At 35.8% G+C, this 26,560-nt stretch overlaps 1 protein-coding gene across 2 annotated transcripts in view; it reads left to right on the top strand.

Moving 5' to 3' along the window:
• The window catches only part of TAOK3 (TAO kinase 3), a 176,746-nt gene that overhangs the window by 70,266 nt on the left and 79,920 nt on the right, over positions 1-26,560 (top strand). The window contains exon 2 of one of the 2 annotated variants that reach the window (XM_057745333.1): positions 18,000-18,104. The exons of the other annotated variant lie outside the window; for it this stretch is intronic. The gene's annotated coding sequence lies outside the window, so the exon portion shown is untranslated. The remainder of the gene's footprint in view (positions 1-17,999; positions 18,105-26,560) is intronic. 2 annotated transcript variants of the gene reach the window in all.

Raw genomic sequence — 26,560 nt, 5'->3', positions numbered from 1 at the left:
TTCCTCACACTCCTTTCTTAGGTCCTTTGCACTAGCTGTTCCCTCTGCCTAGAAAACTTCACCCAGGTATTGGCACCTCCCTTACCTCCTTCCAAGTTCGAGAAAGGTCAGCTATCACTTTCTCAATGAGATCTATTCTGATCACCCTATTTAAAACTGTGGCTTTGACCTCATACCTCTGGCATTCTGGATCCCCATCCTGCTTTACTTTCTTATTCCAAAGTTCTCATTAATATCCTGATTTATTTTATCATGTTTATTGTTAAATGTCTATTTCTCTCCACTAAAATTTAAGCTCCACAGAATAAGAAGCTTTGTTGTGTTTCCCCAGGTGCTTAGACTGATATATAGTAGGCACTAAATGAATATTTGTTAAATGAATTAGGAATTAAGTTGAAACTGCAACTCCAGTCTGCCTGTCTAAATTCACATATTTAAAAATCACACCATGCTGCCAAAGAGCAGAAGAGAAAAATCACTTCTGTTTGGATGAAAAGATCAAGGAACAACTTACTTTCCAGTTGATGAAACAAATATGTTCATAATAAACTGCTAATATAATATCAGGTATAGATGATATATGTGATAAGACTACAAATAAAGTGCCATGATAACTTTGAACTTTAATTGTCAGAGTAAAGAAAAGAGGTGGAATTTAACTGGATCTTAAAGGAACAGTAGGATTTGACTTCTAAAAATGTGAAAATATTTTCCAAGCTCAGTAAAAGACACAAGCATTGTTGAGACTGTGACCAAGTATCCCGAACATTTAAAGAATAACCAGGAATCTGGTAAACTTGGATTGGGCCCATATCTTAGCAGCCTTGAGTACCCTTCTGTGGAGTTTGGATGGCTTTATCAAAGATATTTGGATAGTAAAGTGATACTAGTAGAGCTCTCTATGTCAGGAAAGTGATATTTTGAGACATGTATGGGAGAGGTTGGAAGCAAGATTTATTTAGGAGATGATTGAATTTACTATAGGGATCATTATTTGCCTATGTGGCTCATCTCTCCCTCTACATTTAAAAAAATCATTCATTCATTCATTCATTCATTCACTTATTTATTTATTGGCTCCGTTGAGTCTTCATTGCTGCACATGGGCTTTCTCCAGTTGCAACAAGCGGGGGCTACTCTTCATTGTGGTGCGTGGGCTCCTCATTGAAGTGGCTTCTCTTGTTGCCGAGCACAGGCTCTAGGCACACTTGCTTCAGTAGTTGTGGCACACAGGCTCAGTAGTTGTGGCTTATGGGCTTAGTTGCTCCTTGGCATGTGGAATCTTCCTAGAGCAGGGATCAAACCCGCATCCCCTGCATTAGCAGGGGGGTTCTTAACCACTGCACCATCTAGGAAGTCCCTCCCTCCACATTTTAAACACCTTAAAGATAAAACTTTGCTGTGTATTGCCGACATTCTCCTGGATATTAAGTTCAGTTCCTTTTACACTTTTTCTACCCCTCAAAGTTAATTTAAGAACTTGGAGGTATCCCAGGTCAGTTGTTATAAGACTGTTTCCTTCTAAAAAGCATTTTAATATTGGTGTTCTGTGTTTACTTATATATTATCTAGAATAGATGTAGATTCATATACTTTTGAAAACAGCAGTTCCTGTGAAAGAGAATTGCCAAAACAGTGTAAGGCAACTTTCAGCGGGAATAAACTGCTCTAACATGTATTCTGTCAGCATGTATGGATGCTTGCCTTTCTGCCAGTGGCAAAGCAAAATTAAAAGTGACTAAGAATGCTGAGTTATTCTTTCAACATTAGAAATTAGGCAAGAGTTTCAAGTTTTAAGTACTAACTTTCTAGGTTACTAAGGCATCTCTGAAAGTCCCAGGACAGGATTACCTCCTGCACAGAAGATTTTGGAATACTTAGGCTTCCCTTGTCTTGAATTGGCATGCTACTTTTCACTGAACAGAAATTCTCAATAATGACTTTTTTTTTTGACATTGCCTTGTTTTTTTAAAGCACAAAGCGAAAAGCAAGTTTTAGACAGAGGGGCTTAATCTTCTGGTTTGGCCTTGGGTAAAGCAAATCAAAATGATTAAGCAGTTAGTATTCAGGAATATTGTAGGCTAGATGGAATCGTTTATAATTTATCAAGTCATTAATTTCTGAAATCTTTTCATACAGTGATTTAGCTGAAAAGTGTACCATAGTGGTTAAGAAAATGGGCTTGAGGTTGGACAGTTTGGATTTGAATCCCAGCTCTACCATACATACTAGCTCTGTGAAGTTGGGTCTCAGATTTTTATGTGTAAAATGAGATCTATAACAGTAAGTCTGTCATAGTATTGTGTTAAGGTTTAAATGAGGTGGTGTACAGTACCTGGCACATAGTGAGCGTTGAATAAATGTTAGTATGGTCATGACAATGTTGATTACTTTAAACTAGGCCCTGCTAATGAAAGTAACTCTTACTTCTACCTTTAGTGCCTATAATAATCTAAAATAAATGCTGGTTGATTTTCTCTTTTCTGTTTGTTCTAAGATTAGTTCATTTATCAAAAGCAATAATGAATGAATATTCTAAAAAAACTCAGTAAAAGACTGAATGAAGTCCTATAAACCAATATAAGTGAACTTTTGGTCTTGTTGACTGAAGGCAGGCCTAAGTAATGGATTCTAAACTACTTAATGCAAAGATGCCATATGTTATGACTGTCAGTGTAGAAAAAAATATTGTATAATGAGATTAAATATTTGTTTAATATGTAACATAGGTTTTATTTCACTTTTTAAAAAATAACACATGTGGACTTTGACTTGCAGTGGGTTTTTCAGTGTTTAAATAGTGTGATATCAAATGCCAGTTCTTTAAGACACCCATTGCAAATAGATAGGTTCTTGAACAAGTAAGTTGAGAGTGCTGATAATTCTGAAATTACTGACATTTGGGTACCAGGTAGTTCAATAAAATATGTAGCAAATTTTCAAAATAAAAATCAGGTTCATTTTTTATGTAAAGCAAACTGTAGCCATAGTCATTCAAAAACACATGAAGGATGGGGCTTCCTAGGTGGTGCAGTGGTTGAGAATCTACCTGCCAATGCAGGGGCACGGGTTCGAGCCCTGCTCCCAGAAGATCCCACGGAGCAACTAAGCCTGTGCGCCACAACTGTTGAGCCTGCACTTTAGAGCCCATGAGCCACAACTATTGAGCCCATGTGCTGCAACTACTGAAACCCACGCGCCTAGAGCCGGTGCTCCGCAACAAGAGAAGCCACGGCAATGTGGAGCCTGCACACCACAACGAAGAGTAGCCCCCACTCACCGCAACTAAAAAAAAAAAAAAAACAAAGCCCGTGCACAGCAAATAAGACCCAACACAACCAATAAAATAAATTAATTAAAAAAAAAAAAGAAGTGAGTTTGTTTAAAACAAAAAACACATGAAGGAGTGATGGTTACCGTTTAACAAAAATATTTGCCATAATATTCCTTAAAATCATAAATGCCTTAGTGTATTCAGTATGTGAGTTAGTACAATTCAACAACATATTTTGGCCACATGCAGTGTACCAACCAGTTCGTTAGGCACTGGTGATAGAAATATGATCCCTTTCCCCTAACAGTGTATGGTCCTATGGAGAAACATTTACCTAAGACAGCCTAAATCTGTGTTTGTACCAAGTATATAAGAAATGTTTACAGTGCCCTTCTGTGGGAACATAAAGGAAAAAACCCACCCCAGCTTGGGGGACAGTCAGGAAAGTTTCCCTGAGGAGGTACTGCCCAGGCAGATTCTTGAACAAATTCTAGTTATTTAGGAAGAAGGAGAAGAAAGAGTTTGACAACAGATGCTTGTTGATATCCCAGGGAAGCAGTTTCAGATAGCTGGGTGTCCAGTGTGAGGCCTTGGAGTTATTAAAGACAGGGTTCAAGAGCAGACAGGGGGCAGATCACAGAGGATTTTATTTGCCGTCTATCTACAAGAAGCTTGGATTTTATATCCTATACATGATGGGATTAAAGGGTTTTAAGCTGGAGAGTGGCATGGTCAGATTTTATTTTCAGGCTGATAATGCTGGCAGTAGTGTCAGGAATGGATTCCATTCATAAACAGTTTTAAAGAGTTTTTTAAATCAAGTAGTATATAGAGAACTGATAGGGTTCATTCTGTTTCTAAATTTCAAATAAATCACTCAAGTATGAAGAAATCGCTTCAAATACCTGAACAAGAAAGTACTTGTACTCACTTATATCTTGTGGAATTTGTACATTTGAGGTTCATATTCAGAGCAGTATTGTTGAAAGATCAAATAAATGCAAAGAGATTTTGGAAACAGATTTTAGGTTAAGATTTTACACTTAATCAAGGGTGTATACTGTACCATATTTATTTATGTTTGTTAAGTTATTGGGTAGAAACTAACGAAGTAATTGTAAACTTTTTCTTGTAGTTCAAAAAATAATATTTCTACTCAGTTCTTTGACTTACCAAGATATCTTTTTGAAAGGAAAAGGATTATCAAAGGATTAGTTTCTCTAGCTACCTGAAAAAGAATACATTTTGACTATTAATTTTTTTAATTAATTAATTTGTTTATTTATTGGCTGTGTTGGGTCTTCGTTGCTGTGCGTGGGCTTTTTCTAGTTAGGGAGAGCTGGGGGAGGGGAGGCTACTCTTCATTGTGGTACATGGGCTTCTCATTGTGGTGGCTTCTCTTGTTGTGGATCATGAGCTCTAGGCACCTGGGCTTCAGTAGTTGTGGCATGTGGGCTCAGTAGTTGTGGCTCACGGGCTCTAGAGCACAGGCTCAGTAGTTGTGGCACACGGACTTAGTTGCTCTGTGGCATGTGGGATCTTCCCAGACCAGGGCTCGAAAGCATGTCCCCTGCATTGGCAGGTGGATTCCTAACCACTGAGCCACCAGGGAAGCCCTTGACTGTTCGTTTAGTGAACCGTTTGAAAATTATCCAAATCTTAGTCCAAAATTTAATTGAGACTTAGTCTGCTCAGGCTGCTATAACAAAGTACCACAGACTGGGTGCCTTAAACAACAGAAATTTATTTTCTCACAGTTCTAGGGTCTGGGAAGGCCAAGATCAAGGTACCAAGCACTTAAGTTTTCTGGTGAGGTTGCTCTTCCTGTTCACCTTCTGGAGTTGTGCTCATATGGCCTTTCCTTCCTATGTGTGTGAGGTGTATGTCGGGGAGGGAAACCTTTTTCTCTTCTTCTTATAAGACCACCAGTCCTAACTAATGCTCCCCATCCTTATGACTTCATTTAACCTTAATTACCTCCCAAAGGCCCTATCTTCATATATAGTCACAGGAGACATTAGAGTTTTGAAATATGAATTTTGGGGGGACACAATTCAGTTTATAGCTGAGGCCAAGTAGGCCTTTTTCCAAATAAATAAATATAAATTTAAGTATACACAATTTAATTTTGACATTTTAGGGTCCCTAAATCTAGGGTTTTTAGAGTCCCTAAAGCTTAGGGAAAACTTTTATTTTCAGGGCAACGAAGTGGAGACTGGAGAGAAATAGTCCCAAACAAACAAACAAAAAAAGAACTTGCTAATAGCTGTGGCATTTTAGAAAAATTGCATGCCAGATAATCCTTCATTAGCTGTAAGAAGGTTTATTTTCAAAGCTCTTATTTCTGCATGTTCTTTTATCTCCAGTGCCTGGCATTGTAATCCTGTAGCAGGGAGTCTAAAGTTATAAATACAGGACTCTCACCGTGCCTTCATCGGTGGCAGGTAAAATTTGCAGAGGCTAAAAAGGTGTTTATGTCTCAAGTTTTTCTTTTATTTGGATTTGGAACAATTAAAGTGAAGATTGCTGGGAATTTCATTTATATTGAACTCAGGACATTGTGTGTGTGTGTGTGTGTGTGTGAATTTGAATAAAAGATTTTAAAACTAAGCAACATGCCGTAGTCATAGACTTTTATTTTTTTGAAGTATAGTTGATTTACAATGTTTTGTTAATTTCTGCTGTACAGCATTCAGTTATACATATAAATATATTTTTAAAATATTCTTTTCCATTATGGTTTATGATAGGATACTGAATATAGTTCTCTGTGCTATACAGTAGAACCTTGTTGTTTATCTGTTAACATATACAGTAGCTTACATCTGCTAACCCCAACCTCCCATTCCACCCTTCCCCTAACTCCCTCCCCTTGGCAGCCAAAAGTCTGTTCTCTATGTCTGTGAATCTGTTTCTGTTTCATAGATAAGTTCATCTGTGTCATGTTTTAAATTCCACATGTAAGTGATATCATACATAATTATAGACTTTTAAAGTTGAATGGAAATTAGAGATTACCTCAGCAAGCCTCAAGACCAGGAAACTGAGGCTTTGAGAAATTAAATAACTGGGTTAGGGACTTCCCTGGTGGTCCAGTGGTTAAGATTACACGTTTCCATTGCAGGGGGCGCAGGTTCGATCCCTGGTCAGGGAACTAAGATCCCCCATGCCTTGTGACTTGGCCAAAAGGGGGGAAAAAAAATATATATATATATATACACACACATATACATATACATATGCATATATATATATATATAATTTGATTAAAGCTGAAAAGCTATTTAGGGACCAATATGGGAGTGAGACCTAAGACTTCTATCTTCCACTTAAAGTTCTTTCCACTATATGTATCATGATGCTTGCTACCCAACTGGCAATTTTCTTTGATCAGGAATTCAGTCTAGACTATAATGATGTCAAGTCATTGCTACTAAACTACTTAGAAACTACTTGAGCCCATCTTAGATCCATTCCAAATCTAAAATTCTGATTTTAAAGAGAGTGTAAAAAATATATAAAATATATAGATTAACAATTAAAAGTCAGTTGGTTCATTTTATTGCTGTACTGCACATGTTTTCTTTTTGCAAAATACATTTCCAAGGACAGAAAAACGGGGATATATATATATAATTGACATGAAGCAAAAGTCAGTTTACATAAAAATTTGAATTAAAAAAATTTTTTTTGTGCACCTCACGTCTTGCAGAATCTTAGTTCCCCAACTAGGGATTGAACCCAGGCCCTCAGCAGTGAAAGCACAGGGTCCTAACCACTGGACCACCAGGGAATTCCCTGAATTTTATTTCTGATAGTATTCTTTTGACTATTCATCTCAATTTATTAGACTCAGGGAACAATTTTAACCTTTTGATTATACGTAAAATGGAGTGAATGCCTAATTATAGAAATATAGCACTGTACTTAGCACTTATCTAGCATTCACTAAAAATTCAACTTTAAAATATTTCCCTCAAATTTTTTTCTCAGTCTATTAATTAATTAATTTGTTTGTTTGTTTATTGGCTACATTGGGTCTTTTTGTTGTGTGCAAGCTTTCTCAAGTTGCAGTAAGCCGGGGGTGGGGGGCTACTCTTCATTGAAGTGTGCAGGCTTCTCTTGTTGCGGAGCACAGGCTGTAGGTGCATGGGCTGCAATAATTTTGTCACACGGGCTCAGTAGTTGTGGCTCATGGGCTCTAGAGCTCAGGCTCAGTAGTTGTGGCACATGGGCTTAGTTGCTCTGCGTCATGTGGGATCTTCCCGGACCAGGGATCGAATCCATGTCCCCTGCGTTGGCAGGTGGATTCTCAACCACTGTGCCACCAGGAAGTCCCTCAGCTTGTTCCCTCTGCATTTTTTGCCTAAGTTACCATAGTTGCTTCTTGAGTTTCTTACCTGCCTTATACAAATAATTCCAGATGTGTGAATCTCTGACTCCGTCCTTTCTCCTGAACTTCAATCTCTATTTCTCTCTACTTGCTGTGTATTTCTACGTGGATGCCCATCTAGCACTTGAAAGTCATTTTGGCTGGAATACACTCATCATCTTTCTACTATTAAACTTGTTCCCTCTGCTGAATTCCCTATTTTTATTGATGGAACAATGAACTTGTCTGTCACTTGATCTTAGAGCCTCAGAGCTAACTTTGACTCCCATGTCTTTTTCAGGCTGTATAGCCCATCAGTTGTTGGTTCTATGCCATGTTATTACTGTGTTATTCTTGCAGCCAGAGACATGGTACCTGCCTTCTGCTTTCAATTTCATTGCCAACATTATAGAATAAGACTATCATTCTTTCTTGTTTGGTAGCCCTAACTTGACCTTCCTCCTCTGGCCTCCTTCTATTCCAATTAATTCTTTTAAAAATATTTTTAGTTTGGGAATTCCCTGGTGGCGCAGTGGTTAAGACTCTGTGCTCCCAATGCCAGGGGCCTGGGTTCAATCCCTGGTCAGGGAACTAGATCCCACATGCATGCTGCAACTAAGAATCCGCATGCCACAACTAAGGAGATGGCGAGCCACAACTAAGGAGCCTGCCGGCCACAACTTAAACCCAGAGCAGCCAAATAAATAAATAAATATAATTTTAAATAATAAATAAATAATGGGATGAGCATGAGAAATTTTTTTTTAATATTTTTAGTTTACTTTTGTATTACAAAGTAACATGTATTCAATATAGAAGATACAGAAAGGTAAGAAGAAAACAAAATGCCTATATTCCCAATACCGAAAGATAATCGCTATTAACATTTTAGTCTATATTCTTCCAATTCTTTTTTCTATGATGTGTGCATAATGTTTTTAAATAAAATGTTTCCATTTTAACTTGTATATTACTGCCCCAAAACTAGAGTATTGTTCTTGAAGCGTGATTCCAATATTAAATGATGTCATCATTTACAGTTAAAAAGCTTAAAATCCTTTGCATGGTATCCAGACTCCTGGACAGTCTAGACCCATTAGACTCTTCCAGCTTTGTTTACAAAGGATCCCATCCCAAATCTGCAGAACAACCACTTAAGCTACTTGCCATTACATGCTGCAAACTCCAATCATTTGCTCACATCACTTCCTATAAAATTTCTACTTTACAGAGTAATCCAAATGTTATTTCTACCATGAAGCCATCAGTCACCTGCCCATTCCCAATCCCCAACTCCTTAGAGAGTTAGAAGTTCTCTCTCCCTCTTTTGAACTTCTGTAGTATTGGCAACATGCACTAGTTCTAGATAATTAGTTTCTGGTGAACATATATCAGTATTATATATTTTTAAACACCTAGCATGATGTCTTAAGCATAGCAGGTATCCAGTAAATGTTGAATGAATAAATGAATGAATGAATAGTTAAACACTGCTTCAGGGTCATTATACCTTTTATTAAACTCATGAGAAGAGTAAGATTTTGTAGATGTAGAAAAAGCTTAAAGAAATAGAACTTACTCAGGTTAGAGGGAATTGAGTAAGGAGACAGAATTAGAAACTGGAATACTGCAAATCCAAGTCTGTCTCTTATCCTCTGAGCTATAATATGGCTCTTGATCATTAATGAGTAAGTGCATAAGTATATACAGTATGGGTTGCCCATCACTTGAACATTATCCTGTTTTGGATACAGGAGGGAGCCAATGGTCCTCTTTCTGCTGTGAATATGGAAGAAGCACGAGTAGATATTCATTTCTTGGTTGCCTGGCCACTGGCATATGGACATGTGACTTTGGTCAATCAGATGCTCCCACCCAGAACTTTGAATCTTGAGAGCTTAGGGCACAACAGAGATAATTCGTGGCATTTGTGGCATTATGAGTCTAGGAGAACAGAAGCAAGTGGCAGTGGTATCAGCAGACAGTTACTGTAGCATGATCATGATTATGCCTTTGCCCTTCTGGGGCCCTGGCCATTTTCTGAGCTTTCTGGTTTGTTCTGTGACATAGCCTATTCTGATGGGTGTTTTCTAACACCAAGAAGGTATTAACTCAATTCTGACACTGTTTACCTGGAGATAGCATCAGATCCCACAGGATAAGGGCACAGTCTCTGAAGGCAGCCCGCAGCCCCTCCCTCACCCCCAACCTCAGATGCTTGTTGTGAGTCCAAGTTGTTACCTGTGCTTTTGATCAGAGGTTCCCAAAAGCCCTCCTCAGGTTTGTGGAGGGGGTTTTGCCAGAGTGGCTCACAGAACTCCAAGAAACATTTACTTACATTTACCAGTTTATTATAAAGGATATTATAAAGGATACAGATAAAATAGCCAGATGTAGGGGTACAGAGGGTGAGGTCTGGAAGAGCCATAAGCCCAGGATATTCTGTCCCCATGGAGACAGAACTAGGGTGTGCCACCCTCCGGGCATGTGGATGGTTCACCAACCCACAAGCTCTGCAGACCCCATCCTTGTAGGGTTTTATGGAGGCTTCATTATGTAGGCATGATTGATTAAATCTTTGGTCACTGGTAATTGAACTCTATCTCTAGCCCCTCCCTTCTCCCCTAAGGTCAGGGGTTGGGGTTGAAAATTCCAACCCTTTAATCTGATTTGGTTCCTCTGGCTACCAACCCCTATCCTCAGGGGCTTTCTAAAAGTCCCCTTATTAACATAAACTCAGGTAGGGTTGGTAGGGACTTGTCATGAATAAGAAAAGACACTCCTCTCACCTTTATTGCTCTTATCACTTAGAAAATTCTAAGGGTTTTTGGAGGTCTGTACCAGGTAAAGACCAAATATATATAAATCACATCACACCTAAAAATAAATTTCTTTTCTAAGTTAGCCAGAGCTGGTGTCTGTCATTTGCAACCAAAAACCCTGGCTGAGGCTGTTATCTTTAGTACTTAAGTAGAGCAGCAGTATACATGCATTTCAGCTAACTCAAACAAGGCTAGATGCAATTCTACAGTAATGGGACTGACTGCCAGTGCCAAAAGGCATAGGAGTGATAGCTGTTCAGTGGAGCCACTGTGGGAAATGCCAAGTTGTTCTCTGCAACTTTTCAAATACCTGAATGTTATACGGATTTTTTTCAAGTAAGAATTATGTTCATATCCAGCAAACCTTTTTTCCGTGCATACTACATACTTGGCATATATTACCTCATTTAATGCTCACAACATTCTATTACTTGCTATTAAGAGAAGTTATAGAGGCCTGATAGAAAACAGAATGGAGTAAACTCTGCAGATAAGAAGGCTCTCTTTAGAATTCTTCAGAATTCCTCATTTTTAGTGGTTATCTTGAAGAGAGAACAATTTGAATATCCAGATTTCTGCAGGTCAAAGAATATATCAGAAAACTTGAAGTTTTTGATTTTACTAACCTCTAACTGAAATTTAGCATTTCCTGTAATTTGCAAATGTTGGCAATGAACCACACAAGTATTAGCAATATCTGAGATTTTTGTCACCAGTCACCAAAAGAAATCCCGGATATTTTAAAACACAGTACACTTACAGAAATCTCAAAATATTAAGTTCATCTCTCTTTGAAATTGTTGTAGTTATTAGGTTTCCTGCTAACTCTCATTACTAAATGAATTAATAAAGGAGCACATAGGGAACTCCCTGGAGTTCCAGTGGTTAGGACTCTGTGCTTTCACTGCCAAGGGTCCAGGTTCAGTCCCTGGTCAGGGAACTAGGATCCCACATGCCGCGTGGTGTGGCCAAATATAAATAAACAAACAAACAAATAAAAGATTCTGAGAAGGTGTCCATAGGCTGTGGACTGCCTATGATCAATGTCACAAAAAAAGTTTAAGAATTCCTTTTATAGGTAGACTTTTCTTCCTTTAGACTAGCTCAGTGGTGCATGAGAATTACTTTAAAGGCTTGTATAAACACAACCCTGTATACTGGGATTTTCAAGGATAATTTGAACTGTATGCAGTTTTGGCCTTAAGTGTCTGCCTTTGTACCCAACCACCTTAGGTAAGAGATGGCTCTATTCTAGAGTGTTTTCAAGTAAATTCACAGACTCCTAGGAGTTTGAAGATATGAAAATAGGTCAGAAGGTTCTCCGTGAGATTTTTAAATGTTATATTTTCATTTTGATGATTGTCTCCTAAAAAAAATCTATAGTAGATCATCTGGTTGACTGCCTTATGACCAAAGAGTTCTGTGGTTTACTCTGACCACTGACTCTATCTTATTTTTCTTTGTTTTGTTTTTTTTTTTTAGTAACTGACATATCAATATTTATGTGTCTCTCTCCATTAGAATGTAAATTCTATGAGAGTAGGAAAGAACCTAAAGCCTTGTTCAGTACCAGACACATATTAAGCACTTAATAAATATTTGCTGAATGAATGAACATAAGAATAAGTGAATGACTAAAAATAACTTAAGAAAATGTTAGGGATCTGTGAGAATTTTTCTATAAGGGATCTGAATATTAATCAAGTTTGAGAAACCCTGTATTAAAGAGTAAATTCTTGTTGTATATTACAATTTTCATTCCACACATATGATTAAGTTGTACAAAATGAAGAGTTCAAAAGACTGGTTAAGTCTATTAGAATAGTTCAGAATTTATGTAGACATAGACACCATTTTTGTACTGGTGTTAATTTTAAGACCCGTGTGAAGTACCATTTTCCCCAAAATGAATACATAATTGATTTCAAGTTGCTAACCACATGCAAAACTATCACACAGAGCAAAAACTTTCAGTGTTCAATTTAAAAAATCCAAAGGAGCTATTTGTTTCCCATTTGTCTCTCAACCTAAACATCTTTTTCTTAAGGGAAGGAGAAACTAATATTCTTTAAGAACCAAAAGAATTGATGTTTTTACTTTTTAAGCACTCATAGTCTTAAAAGAGGTTTTTTTCATATAATTTGATGTCAGTTGACCCAAAGGTAGTCTACAAGTTATCATTATTATGATAATCAGTACATGCCAGATACTTCTGCATTATTTGCTTAAGTAGAAATTAGATGATCGCTAACGTCCCTTTCCAGTTCTCAGATTCAGTCACGATGGGCTATGTGATCATTTGGCATAAAAAGCACCTGTCATCTAGTTTTATTTTCACAGTGAAAGTACCATAAAAATGGTTTCTTACCTCAGAATAACAGTTAAGTAGTAGTGGCAGACAGTGGTAACAGCTATCCACAGCAAGTTTTCTGTTTCTTTCTTTAAAGATAGTTTTCTTTAAGTCTTTATGAGAGGTTTTATTATAGGAACAGGGGAGGGAAAACACCAGACTAGTCCTGACTTTGAAAAAGTCCAGTAACCAATTTCTACTTTATTTTTCACTGTTGTAAAATGAAGATTTCCCCTGCCTCCGTGTACCTTCTGGGAGCAAAATAATGAATGCAATGATAGGAACTGACACAGGCAAATTTACTGTGATGCTTACATTTCAGAGCCCCTTATTTACACCAGCCCCTTCTAAGGCCCTATCCCTATTCTTGTATGGGAATTTTGTAAAAAATTGTTTCTTAAAGAGATCCCCAAATTTGTTGATGCTTCAATCTCTGTAAGAACTGAACCCACCACTATATACTCAAATATTATTTGGAGAAATGACAGAGAAGTCCAATTTTATATTAACCTTTTCTTATTAACCTCCAAAATATAGCAAAATAGGAAACTTTTTTGGTGTTTTTAAGTCTGATTCAGGCAGCTTGATTCAGAAAAAAGTTTTCTGGAGTGAGAAATTAGAAGGAATTCTAATTTGGGATAACAGTACTGCGTGTGTATGATTTGACACTTTTCTGAGATTGAGTTAAAAAAAAGAATTGAAATGTCTGCTTTTTAAAATTCTTTCCAATGTGAAACATTCTTTTTACATTTTTTTATTGAAATATAGTTAATTTACAATGTGTTAATTTCTGCTGTATAGCAAAGTGATTCACCAATACATATATATATATATACACACATTCTTTTTCATATTCTTTTCTATTATGATTTATCACAGGTTATTGAATGTAGTTCCCTGTGCTATTGAGTGGGACTTTGTTATTTATCCATTCTAAATATAATAGTTTGCATCTGCTAATCCTAAACTCCCAATCCATCCCTCCCCCACTCCCTATCCCATTTGGCAACCACAAATCTATTCTCTATATCTGTGAGTCTGTTTCTGTTTCGTATACAAGTTCATTTGTGTCATATTTTAGGTTCCACATATAAGTGATATCCAATATGAAACTTTTTTTTTTTTTTTTTTTTTGAGCTGCGTTGGGTCTTTGTTGCTGCATGCAGGCTTTCTCTAGTTGTGGCAAGCAGGGGCTACTCTTGGTTGCGGTGCATGGGCTTCTCATTGCGGTGGCTTCTTTTTTTGCAGAGCATGGGCTCTAGGCACATGGGCTTTAGTAGTTGTGGCACATGGGTTCAGTAGTTGTGGTTCACGGGCTCTAGAGCACAGGCTCTGTTGTGGTGGTGCATGGGCTTAGTTGTTCTGCAGCATGTGGGATCTTCCTGGACCAGGTATTAAACCCATGTCCCCTGCAGTGGCAGGTGGATTCTTAACCACTGCACCACCAGGGAAGTTCCTCCAATATGAAACACTCTTAATCTTACTCCCTTTCTTTCTTTCTTTCTTTTTTTTAATCTTACTCCCTTTCTTAATGCTAAAATGTTATGGGTTTTCAATATAGTTGGCTCCAGGTTTACTGTTGCAGAAGTGTGACTACAACACTGAAAGGCCGCTAAGATCTTCTCTGAATCATCTTTCTTGAAAGTTTCTAGGAAAAGGGCAAATATGAAAAATATTTATATTTCTACTCTCAATCAAGTATATATTAAGTTAGAATGTCTGTGAAAAATAATTTACTTGATTATCATTGTTGGAGGATTTCCATTCCTTAGTACAAAACGTGAAGAAAATTATTTCAATTTCACATCTCTGATGCAATCTTTTCCTCTAAGCTAGCTGGATTGTTCAGTTGGCCCAAGAGCCTAAGACCTGAAATTCTACATTCTTGGCACAGTTCTGTGTTCTCACTATAAATGCGATACCTGAGGTTGCAGGAGGTCAAGGAAGAGGGAAAAAATAATTTCATGCGTATCACTTCATCTTCACTTAATTCTTACAATGCTGTCCACTTGGAAGGAAAAATGTCCTTGTTCAGCTTTGGAGGGAAGGATGAATTTAAAGATCATTTTTAGTGTTAAGATTTGGGTGGAAAAGAGGAGATTTCAGCAGATTTTTATAGACTATCTGTTATGTAAAGATGCCACAGGACCCAGCAATTTCACTCCTAGGAATATAATTAAGAGAAACTAAATGTATGTGTACACAAGTGATTATAACAGCATTATTCATAATAGCCAAAAAGTGGAAATAACCAAAATATCCATCAGCGTATAAGTGGATAAACAAAGTGTGGTATGTCTGTACAATGGAATTCTATTCGGCAATAAAAAGAAATATTGATTCATGTTACAACATGGGTGAACCTTAAAAACATTATGCTAGGGAAAGAAGCCAGTCACAAAAAACCACATATTATATGATTCCATTCAAATGAAATGTTCAGAACAGAGAAATCTATAGAGACAGATTAGTGGTTGCTAAGGAATAGGGGGATTTCGGTGGGAGGGGTTGAAAGCTAAAAGAAATGGGACTTCTTTTTGTGGTGATGAAAGTGTTCTAAAATTGACTGTGGTGATGCTTGCACATGCTTGTGAATAATGCTAAAAACCACGGTACACTTTAAATGGGTAAGTCGTATGGTATGTGAACTGTATCTAAAAAAAATTTGTTTAAAGATGCCATGGAAATATAATGATTAATCAAAACATAGATTTAGACATGTGTCCTCCTCTGAAGAAGCACTCGTTACCCGTTAGAGTACTAATATATGAGTATTTAAAACTGAAGCAAAGGGAGAACATGGTGGGTTTTATAGGAGAGGTGACATTTAGCTGGACTGCGAGAGTAGTTGGGATATGGATATTCTGGGTAGAGGTAAAAACGTAAGCAAAGACAAAGCTATGAAAATGCAACTGTAGTAATTCATTTTTTCCTGATTATAGAGTTTAAGAATTTAGGTTGGAGTAGTGGTTTGAGGCCAGCTTTGAAGTTAGTTAGGTAAAGTTAACCTTTATCCTGTAGGCAGTATGGGAACTTGGAAGGATTTTGAGCAGAGCTGTGATATTATCTCAGCTGTGCTTCAGGAAGATGATTGTGATAAGTGTTTTAAAGATGAATTCCAGAAAATTTAGACTGGAGGTTCAAAGAGCAGAAACAAAGGAAAGAGATAACAAATGCTAACAGAAAGGGAAAGTAAAGAACAGATTAAAAGAAGTATTTGAAGCACACTTCTGATTTAGTTGAATGTTAAGGACAAGGCAAAGGGAAGAGTCAAAGTTATTGTGAGGTGCACATAAGACATTTAGGGGAGAAGCCAAACAGTTGAACGAATGGGACTGGGATTTAGACTGGAGGCCAGAACTGTCTAGTGACAAAGTGTTGCTTGAAAGCATTAAAGTGGGCAGAAATTAGAATATCGGCTTGCATTACGCAGAGGGCTTTGGGCAAATACCTGGAGGAACACATTGATCTAGCGATCAGAGAGAAGAGGAGCTATAGGAGGAATAGTGTGGAAAAATAGGAGAAGACAGTTCCATGGAATCCAAGAGACATTTATAAAGAAAGAAGGAAGGTGGTTAAATGGAAAAAAAAAACTGAGGGGGGGGGAGATGATAAAACCAAGAGAGTTTAATTCCTAGAAGTCTTAGAGAGTTTATTTTAAAACATTTATAGAGCCATGCAACTGCAGATGGAGAGAGTACCTATTTTAAGAAAAATTATGTAAAAACGAATAAGTATTTAGAGAGAAGAAAAATGCTAGGCATGTGTGTCCATAGCATTAAAAAAGTATTTTCTAGGAGTGAACACCTCTTGCATTTGAAACTAGTCAGGACATGAGGATGTTAGTAAATGCCTTATTTAAAACTACTTTCTCAGAAATTTCGCAACTAGTGTTCATGTAATAAGGAATGTTTTAGTTCCTTGAAGCTATTGTCAGACTAGATTAGCAGGCCATACATGCAGACATTGTAGTTATTGATTGGTTGATGGTTAGGTAAAATGTGATGCTGAATTCAGGCAAGTTTTAGCTACCAAGTAATCTAAAGCATTCCACAGCCATAGAATCAGAAGGAATAACAAAATAATGAAAAAGATTAATTTGTAAGTATAGACGTGAGAGGAGATTGGGATATGAATGTGCAAAATGGAGGTCAAGGCCTTTTTTTTTTTTAATAATTTTTTCCCTACTTACAAGGATTTCATCTCCAAAGCTAGTCACGCATCCAAAAATTATTTCAATGTACGTAAGTTTTAACTTGTTATATTCTTTGACCCAATAGTTCTACTTCTGGAAATCCATTTCAGAAAAGCCCTAAATGTCAGTGGTTAATAGGCACAAAGATCTTCAAAACACAACAATTTTTAGTAGTTCAACAAACAGAGAGTTGAATACACCCTTGGTTTCAAATTGTGGAGAAACTTGTGAATGAACTGTGGCTTTTCCATAAGATAAACATTGAGCAGCAACAAATGATCTTTGTGAATAATATTTGATAACATGGCAAAAATGCGTGTACTCTAGAGTTAGATAAAAGAGGTTGACTGTGGAATCATATGTACAATGTGGTCTCAGCTGTATAACAGTATACATATGTTCATGGAGAAAACTATCCCAGATTGTTAATGGTGTGTGTCCTAGGTAGGATTGTGGATTTTTTTTTTCATAATGGTGTATATTTCCCATATTTTGTACATTGGGCATGTACATCTTTAATAGATAACAAAGAATTATCACCACCCCCAAAATCCAAGAGATTGTAGAGAGACCAGGAAAGGGAAGCTAGATGAGTCAATGGAAATCATCCTGCCTATTGGAAAAGCAATTCAAAATATAAGCCTTATTGACAGAGGGTCAGTAGCATCACCACATGCTGTCAGATTAGTCCTGTCTACTGGTAGCCTCTACTGAGTTTCCTTGGGCTCAGACAGACCAGTGGAAGCCTCAGTATACATTCTGAAATCTAATGACACAGTTGTTTCCCTGGTATTGTTTGTGAGACAGTAGCTTGTGTCTTTGTTGTGAAAATCTTACCTTTTACATTTATCATACACAAACTGATGAAGATAAAATTTTAACTTCGTAATATTACATTTGTAAATATTTAAAACCATTGTGTTATCGATTATTGCTTCTTGAATTTTGCCCCTATAATTACCTATTTTATTCTTCTTTTTCCATAGGTGCACCATAAATACAAAAGACTGAAGTTATAAAAGAGAAAAGAAAAAGATTGCTGCTAAAATGAGTCTGAGCAATACAGTATATTTTGTGCCATATACGAAAAGGTATTGTCCGCAGATCCATGACTTAGCTTTCTCCTATAAAATGGGAACAAATTGTGTTTTCTGGGTTTGCTATGAGGAATTTTTATTATATTTGTATGAAAAATTAAAAGGAATTAATAAATTTAGGATAAAATATTCTTTTAAAAAATCGTTTATTTTCAAATTATTTCCTTATAGATTTTCATTATTTTCAGTTTAACTTAAAATATGGAGAATTACCTGGCTAAAGTTATTTTATTCCTATTATCAGATTATTTTCTAGAAATATATATTGCCACTTTTTGTTGTAGTGCTTTATAATTAGACTTGGAAATAACAAAAATTTTTCATATCACTTTTCCTCTAATTGCAGAAGTGATAGGCATTGCAGAACATTTAGAAAATAGAAATAAGCAAAAAGAAGGAAATAAAAAATAACCTGAAATCCCAGCACATACTTCAGATAAAACACAAACCTGCAAAGAAATCCCAAATTTGTAGGTGAAAGAAACCTTGTTTCCCATCTTCACTGGTGCACCCCTCCTATGCTCTACCTTACACCCTGCCTCTTTTACTGAAATAAATCAAAACAAAACAAGTAGAAACTGCCTTGTAGAAACTCCCTATAGAAGGATAATACTTGGTCAGAGAATGTTCCCATTCTGTTCTTCCAGGAATGTGTAAAAATGACTGTTTCCTTATGCCCTCACCAAAAAAAAAAAATGTATCTTTTCTCTATTACTTTATCATTTGGTGAAATGAGATCTTATTATTTTACTTTTTACTTCTTTGATTACTAGTAAAATTATATTATATATGTTTCACATCATCAATAGACACTGCTTTTTTCATTTTTATTTTCCTATTTGTGTCCTTTGAGTATATGGGTTGCTGTATATATATGTATATGTTCACTTCTCTGATATTAAGAATAACTGGCACATATTTTGCAAGAACCATGCCCACTTTCCTTTCTATTTTGTTTATTGCAACTTTTTAAAGCAGTAATTATTAATTGACATAGAATAATCTGAACCTACTAAGTAACATAATGTTTTAACGTACGTGTGTGTGTGTCCATCATCATGATGAAGTTAGTAAACATATCCATCACTCCCCAAAGCTTCTTCATATCCTTTTTCAATACCTCCCTCACATCTCTTCTCACCCTCCCCTATCCGCAGGCAACCACTGATGTGCTATCACTCTAGGTTAGTTTGCATTTTCCAGAATTTTATATAAATGAAATCATAAAGTATTGATATGTTCTCTTTTTTGTTCTGGCTTATTTCACTCAGCATAATAATTTTGAGATTCATCCATGCTGTAGCATGTATGGATAGTTCATTTTATTTCTGAGTTGCATTCCATTGTCTGCAAGTACCACAGATTGTTGATCCATTTATCTGTTGATGGATATTTGGGTTGTTTCCAGTTTTGACTATTAAAAATAAAGCTGCCATTAGTTTTTGTGTACAGTGCTTTGTATGGACATTTGCTTTCATTTTTCTTGGGGGAATACCTAGGAGTGGAATGGCAATGTCATGTGGTAGGTGTATGTCTAACTTTTTAAGAAACTGCCAAATAGTTTTCCAACGTGTTTGTACCATTTTTGCATCCTGCCAGCAGTTTCTGAGAGATCCAGTTACTTCAAATCCTTGCAAACACCTGGTATGGTCTGTCTTTTTAATGTCAGCCATTCTAATAGGTTTGTAGTGGTATCTCCTTGGGGTCTTAATTTGTATCTCCTTAATGAATACTGATATTCAGCCTCTTTTTTTTTTTTTTGGCTTAGTCGCCATCCAATTATTTTTCTTAGTGACGTATGTGTTCTAATCTTTTTCCCATTTTTAAAATTGGGTTGTTCATGTTCTTTTCATTGAGTTTTGAGGATTCTTTATATTTTCTGAATGCATATCCATTGTGAGATATATGTTTTGCAAAGATCTTCTCCTAGTCTGTGGCTTTATCTTTTTATTCTCTTAGCAGGGTCTTTCAAAAAGAGTATATTTTTAATCTAATTTAACCTTTTTTTTCCTTTATGGATTATGCTTTTGTTTTTATACCTAAAAAATCCTTGCAAGGTCACAAAGATTTTCTCCTGTGTTTTCTTCACAATTTTTTTAATTGTATGTTTTACATTTAGTTCTATAATCCATTTGGAATTAATTTTGGTATATGATGTAATATAAATCAAAGATATACATGTGCAATTGTTATGGCACCATTTGTGGAAAATGTTCTCCACTGAATTGCCTTTGTGCCTTTATCAAAATTCAGTTGTCCATAAATGCGTGGGTCTGTTTACTTCTGTACTTCCTATTTGGTTGCCTTGATTTATTTGTGTATATATGTATACACCAGTATCACAGTGTCTTGATAACTATAGTTTTATGATAAATCTTGCAGTCAGGTTATGTTAGCTCTCCAATTTTATCTTCCTTTCTCAAAGTTGTTTTGGCTATTTCAGGTCCATTGCATTTTCGTATGAATTTGAGAATCAGCTTCTCAATTTCTCTTTATAAAAAATACTCAATATTGAGTCTTCTGACCTATAACTACAGTGTTTCTTTTCGTTATGTCTTTAATTCCTTTCATCATTATTTTGTAGTTTTCAGTATACAAGTCTTAGAGATCCTTTGTCAGATTTATCCCTAAGTATTTCATTTTTTGATGCTAAGTGATATATAAAAGTTTGGATATCCATTTGTTCATATATAGAAATATAATTGAGCTTTATATATTGATCTTCTGCAGCTTTGATGAACTCACTTATTAGTTGCATTGAATTTTCTACAGATGATTATGTTGTCAGTAAAAGTCCAACTTCTTCCTTACCAATCTTGATACTCTTTACTTCTTTTTTCTTCCCTTGTTGCACTTACAGAACATCCAGCACAACCTTGAATAGAAGTGTTGAGAGCCTTGCCTTGTTCCTGATCATAGAAGGAAAGTAGTTGGTCTTTCACTGTTATATTTGACATTAGTTGTAAATGTTTCACAGATTTCCTTTATCGGGTTGGGGATGTTACCTTCTATTCCTAGTTGGCTCAAGAGTTTTTATCAGGAATGAATTTTGGAATTTGTCGAAAGATTTTTCTGCATCTTTAGAGATGATCATTTGGCTTTTTATCAGATTGTTGATATGGTGAATTATGATTTTTGAGTGCTAAATCAACTTTGCATTCCTGTGATAAATTCCACCTAGTCATGATTATCTGTTTTATATATTACTGAACTATATTTGCTATAATTTTGTTTTGAATTTTTTATCTATAGTCTTCAAGAGTTTTAGTCTGTTGCTTTCTTTCTTGTAATGTTTTTGTTTGGTTTCGGTGTCAGGGTAATACAAGCCTCATAGAATTAGTCCTAGAAAGTATATCTCCTTTTCCATTTTCTGAAAAAGATGTGTAGAATTAGTGTTGTATCTTTCTTAGATATTTGGTTGAATTCACCAGTTAAGCCATTTGACTCTGGAGTTTGCTTTGTGGGAAGATTTTAAATTACAAAGTCAATTACTTTAATAGTTACAGAGGTATCAAGGTTATCTATTTCTTCTGGCATAAACTTTGTTGCTTTGTGTCTTTCAGAGAATTTATCCACTTTAAGTTGTTGAATAATAATTGCATAATGTTGTACAATTTGCATAATATAATACTCCCTGATTATCCTTCTGATATCTATAGAATCTGTAGTGATGTCATCTCTCTCATTCCTGGTACTAGTAATTGTGTCTTCTGATTTTTTTTTCCTGGTCAGTCTGACAAGAGGTTTATAAATTTGATTACTTTTCTCAAAGAACCAGTTTTGCTTTCATTGATTTTTTTTTTTCTTTTTTCTTTTTCTATTTCATTGATTTCTGCTTTTTTTTTTTTTTTTTTTGGGGGGGGGGTAAACCAGGTTCAATCATCTGTGATTTCTGCTTTAATCTTTATTATTTCCTTTCTCTCCTTACTTTGGGTTTAACTTGCACTTTTTTCCCTAGTTTTTTTAAAAATAGTGGAAGCTGAAGTCATTGATTTGAGAACTTTTCCAAAACAGGAGTATATTGCTATAGATTTCCCTGTGAGTACTGCTTTAGTGGTATCCTACAAATTTTGACATCTTCTGCTTTCATTTTAATTAAGATAAAAGTATTTTCTACTTCTTCTTGGTTTGTTTTTTGACCCATGGATTATTTTGTATTGTGTTATTTAGTTTCCATATATTTGGGGATTTTTGCATATTATCTGTCTGCTGTTGATTTTCTAATCTAACTCCATTGTGTTCAGAGAACATACTTAATATAACTTAAGTCCTTTTATTGAGTCTTGTTTTATGGCCCAGAATATGGTCTATTTTTGTAAATGTTCTGTGTGTACTTGAAAAGAATGTGTATTATGTTTCTGGATCAAGTGCTCTGTCCATGTCAGTAATCAAATTGGTCAATAGTGTTGTTCAAGTCTTCTGTATCCTTACTGATTTTTTGTCTATTTGTTCTATCAGTTATTGAGGAAAGGATATTGAAATCTCCAACTACAATTGTGGATTTGTCTATTTCTCCTTGCAGGCAAATCAGTTTTTAATTGTGTATTTTGAAACTTTTTTTTTTATTAGGTGTATAAACATTTAGGATTGTTATATTCTCTTGATAAATTGATCCAATTTTTTTATCATTATGAAATAATCTTCATAATATCTTTGCATTGAAGTCTACATTATCTGATAATAATATAGCTAACTCAGCTTTCTTTTGATTAGTGTTAGGTCTTTTTCCATCCATTTAGCCTACTTGTGTCTTTTTATTTCAAATATGTATATAGACACGTGTACACATGTGTACATATATATATTTATATTTGGATACATATTTATGCATTAATATACAGTCCATACTCAAGTGATAGTATACCATTTTGTGTGTAGTATAACAACTTTACAACACTGTGCTTCAATTTCTATCCTCCCCAACTTTGTGTTCTCATACGTTTTACATCTATGTATTAGAAACTCATACTATATTGTTATTTTTGTTTAAACAGCAAATTATACTTTAAAGAAGTTTAAATAATGGGGGGAATCTTACATATTTAACCAAATATTTAACCATTTTTGGTGCTTTTTTCAATGTTTTGTATAGCTCTATTTCCATCAGTATGATTTTTGCTTATGTCTAAAGGATTTCCTTTAGCATTTCCTATAGTGCTGGTGGTCAGGTCATAAATTCTTTAGCCCCCTCCCTTTTTTTAAATAAATTTATTTGTTTGTTTTTATTGGCTCTGTTGGGTCTTTGTTCCAGGGCGTGGGCTTCTTATTGCGGAGCACAGACTCTATGGCACGAGGGCTTCAGTAGTTGTGGCACTTAGGCTCAGTAGTTGTGGCACACAGGCTTAGTTGCTCCATGGCATATGGAATCTTCCTGGACCAGGGATTGAACCCATGTTCCCTCCATTGGCAGGCAGATTCTTAACCACTGCACCACCAGGGAAGTCCCTCTTTCAGCTTTTAATGTCTAAAACCCTCTATTCTGCCTTCATTTTTCAAAGATCTTTTTACAGGCTATAGAATTTTAGTTTGAACTTAGCATTTTAAATATGTTGCTCTATTGTCTTCTAAGAATCTGCTGTCGTCCTCGTTCATCTGTACATAATGTGTGTTTTTTCTCTGGCTGCTTTCATGATTTTCATTTTATTACATTTTGATCAATTTATTATGATATGTTTAATGTAATTTTCCCCATCTTTCTCATTCTCGTTCTTGTTCTTGAGCCCCATTGACCTTCTTGGACCTGTGGGTTTATAGGTTTCATCAAAATTGTAAGTTTTTTCACTATTATGTCTTGAGATATTTTCCCTGCCTCAACATCTCTCTCTTCTCTTCAGGGACTCCAATTAGACATATACTAGTCCATTTGAAATTGTTTCATAACTCAGTAATGCTATTTTTTTTTTGGTTGTGTTTTGTTTTGTTATTTTTTTCCTCTGTGTGTTTCATTTTGGATAGTTTCTACTGTCGTATCTTCAAGTTCATAAATCTTTTTTTCTGAAATCTCATCTGCTATTCATCCCAGGCAGTGTACTTTTCATCTCAGACTTCATAGCTTTTTCATCTAGAGGTTCAGTTTGGGTCTCCTTATAGCTTGCCTATCTCTATGTGTTTAATATTTTCTCAATATTTCTTAACTTTTTAAATATATAGAATACAGTTACAATAAATGTTTTAATGTTCTTGCCTGCTAATATAGCATTCTATCATGTATGTCAGTCCTGGATTGGTTTCAATTGATATGACCATTATGTGTCATATTTTCCTGCTTCTTGGGATGCTTGGTGATTTTTCTTTTTTTTTAGACATTGTGAATTTTAGCTTTTTGGATATTAGATTTTTTCTTAATTCTTTAAATATTTGTGAGCTTTGTTCTGGGACACAGTTAAGCTATTTGGAATAATTTAATCCATATAGATCCTGCTTCTAAATTTTGTTAGGCATCCAGAACAGCATTTAGTCTAGGGTGAATTATTTCCTGCTACTAAGGTAAGACTTTTGTGAGTACTGTAAGCAATTCTCCATGAATTATGAGATTTCCTATTCTGGCTAGTGGTAGTGGGCACTATTTCCAGCTCTTTGAGTGCTAAGTACTGTTTTCTTTAATTCTTTCATATAGGGTTTCCCCCAACCTGCATCCAGCCTGATATAGTTTTCTCACATGCATGCACTGATCAACAGTCAGCTGAAGACTTGATGGGAACTCTTTACTGATCTCCATATCTTCTTTCTGTGCTGTTCTCTTCTGTTCAGTACTCTGCCCTGAGAACTCTAGCCATTTTGGTCACCCTGGACCCTCACCTCGGTAGTCCACCAGGCTCTAATTGGGTTTCCCCATCCCCTACTCTCTGTGCCATGGCCTGGAAACTCTCCCAGGACATTAAATTGGGACAGTTGCAGCTCTCCTTGTTTGCTGCTTCTCTGCCTGATATTCATTGTGTTAAAATACCATAATTTCATGTTTTTCCAGTGTTTTAGTTGTTTCCGGTGGTAGATAATAAATCCAGTCCTGCTACTTCATCTTGGCTAGAAGCAGAAATCCATTCATTATATTTTTTAAGATAAATAAGTTATTGTGTATTATCAAACTTACTGATTTTAGTTTATGGGTTTTGCCTCTGATATCTTGCTCAATAACTAAATATTCACTTGTAAATTATTTTAGAAGTTTTTATGGTCTCATTTTTTTTTCACATTTTAATATTTCTTTTGAAAAATCACTTTAGTATATAGTATGACAATGATCCATGTGTTTCCTCGAAACAGTTCTCCATAGTACTTGGCCTTACTCACATTGAAGCCAAAATATTCAAAAGTTTAAAATACATCTTGGTAATTGAAAAGATTTTAGTTCTCATAAATTTGGTTCATAGATCTTTTTGTTTTTCCTGAAGGGAATTTTGTAATTTGCTTTATTTTTTGGGCATGGTCTCAAAGGCATGTCTTTGATTTAATCCATTGTTTCTCTTTTCTATTCTCTAAGTAAGCAATGAAAGCAATAGCACTTTTTGAACTTTATGTGCTTTCAGTTGCCTAACAAGTAACTAAATTTGTTACTTTTTTAATAGTATTAATGTGTTGACTTTATGCTTGGTTATTGGCATTCATGGCTTGGCAGGATGACTACTCATGATTACAGATGCAGTGTTGTGGGGGAATCTTTTTTCATATTTAAAACCTTCATTGTCTCCCCATTACCCTCAATATAAACTCCAAATTTCTTAGTGTGGTTTAAAAGAATTACTGTGATTTTCTTTGACTTTTAAAGGAATTTAGTGTTGTCTGACACATAGTGGTGTGTAATAAATGTTAGCTGTTACTATTGCAATATTAATTAGACCAAACTGCTTTTTTTTTTTTTTTGGGGGGGGGGCTACACCAAGTTCAGTCATCTGTTTTTTTTTTTTTTCAATCATCTGTTTTTATACACATATCCCCGTATTCCCTCCCTTCCTTCACTCCCCCCCCCTGTCAAGTCCCCCCCACCCTCCCCACCCCAGTCCTCTAAGGCATCTTCCATCCTCGAGTTGGACTCCCTTTGTTATACAACAACTTACCACTATCTATTTTACAGTTGGTAGTATATATATGTCTGTGCTACTCTCTCGTTTCGTCTCAGTTTCCCCTTCACCCCCCGCTCTCTCCCATACCTCGAGTTCTCCAGTCCATTCTCTGTATCTGTGTCCTTGTTCTTGTCACTGAGTTCATCAGTACCATTTTTAGATTCCGTATATGTGAGTTAGCATACAATATTTGTCCTTCTCTTTCTGACTTCACTCTGTATGACAGATTGTAGTTCTATCCACCTCATTACATATAGCTCCATCTCATCCCTTTTTATAGCTGAGTAATATTCCATTGTATATATATGCCACATCTTCTGTATCCATTCATTTGTTGATGGGCATTTAGGTTGCTTCCATGTCCTGGCTATTGTAAATAGTGCTGCAATA

Source organism: Hippopotamus amphibius, chromosome 8 (genome assembly GCF_030028045.1).
Source record: "Hippopotamus amphibius kiboko isolate mHipAmp2 chromosome 8, mHipAmp2.hap2, whole genome shotgun sequence".
Taxonomy (NCBI): Eukaryota; Metazoa; Chordata; class Mammalia; order Artiodactyla; family Hippopotamidae; genus Hippopotamus; species Hippopotamus amphibius.
Note: the sequence above shows the minus strand (reverse complement) of the source record. Positions and strands in the feature narration are given on the sequence as shown.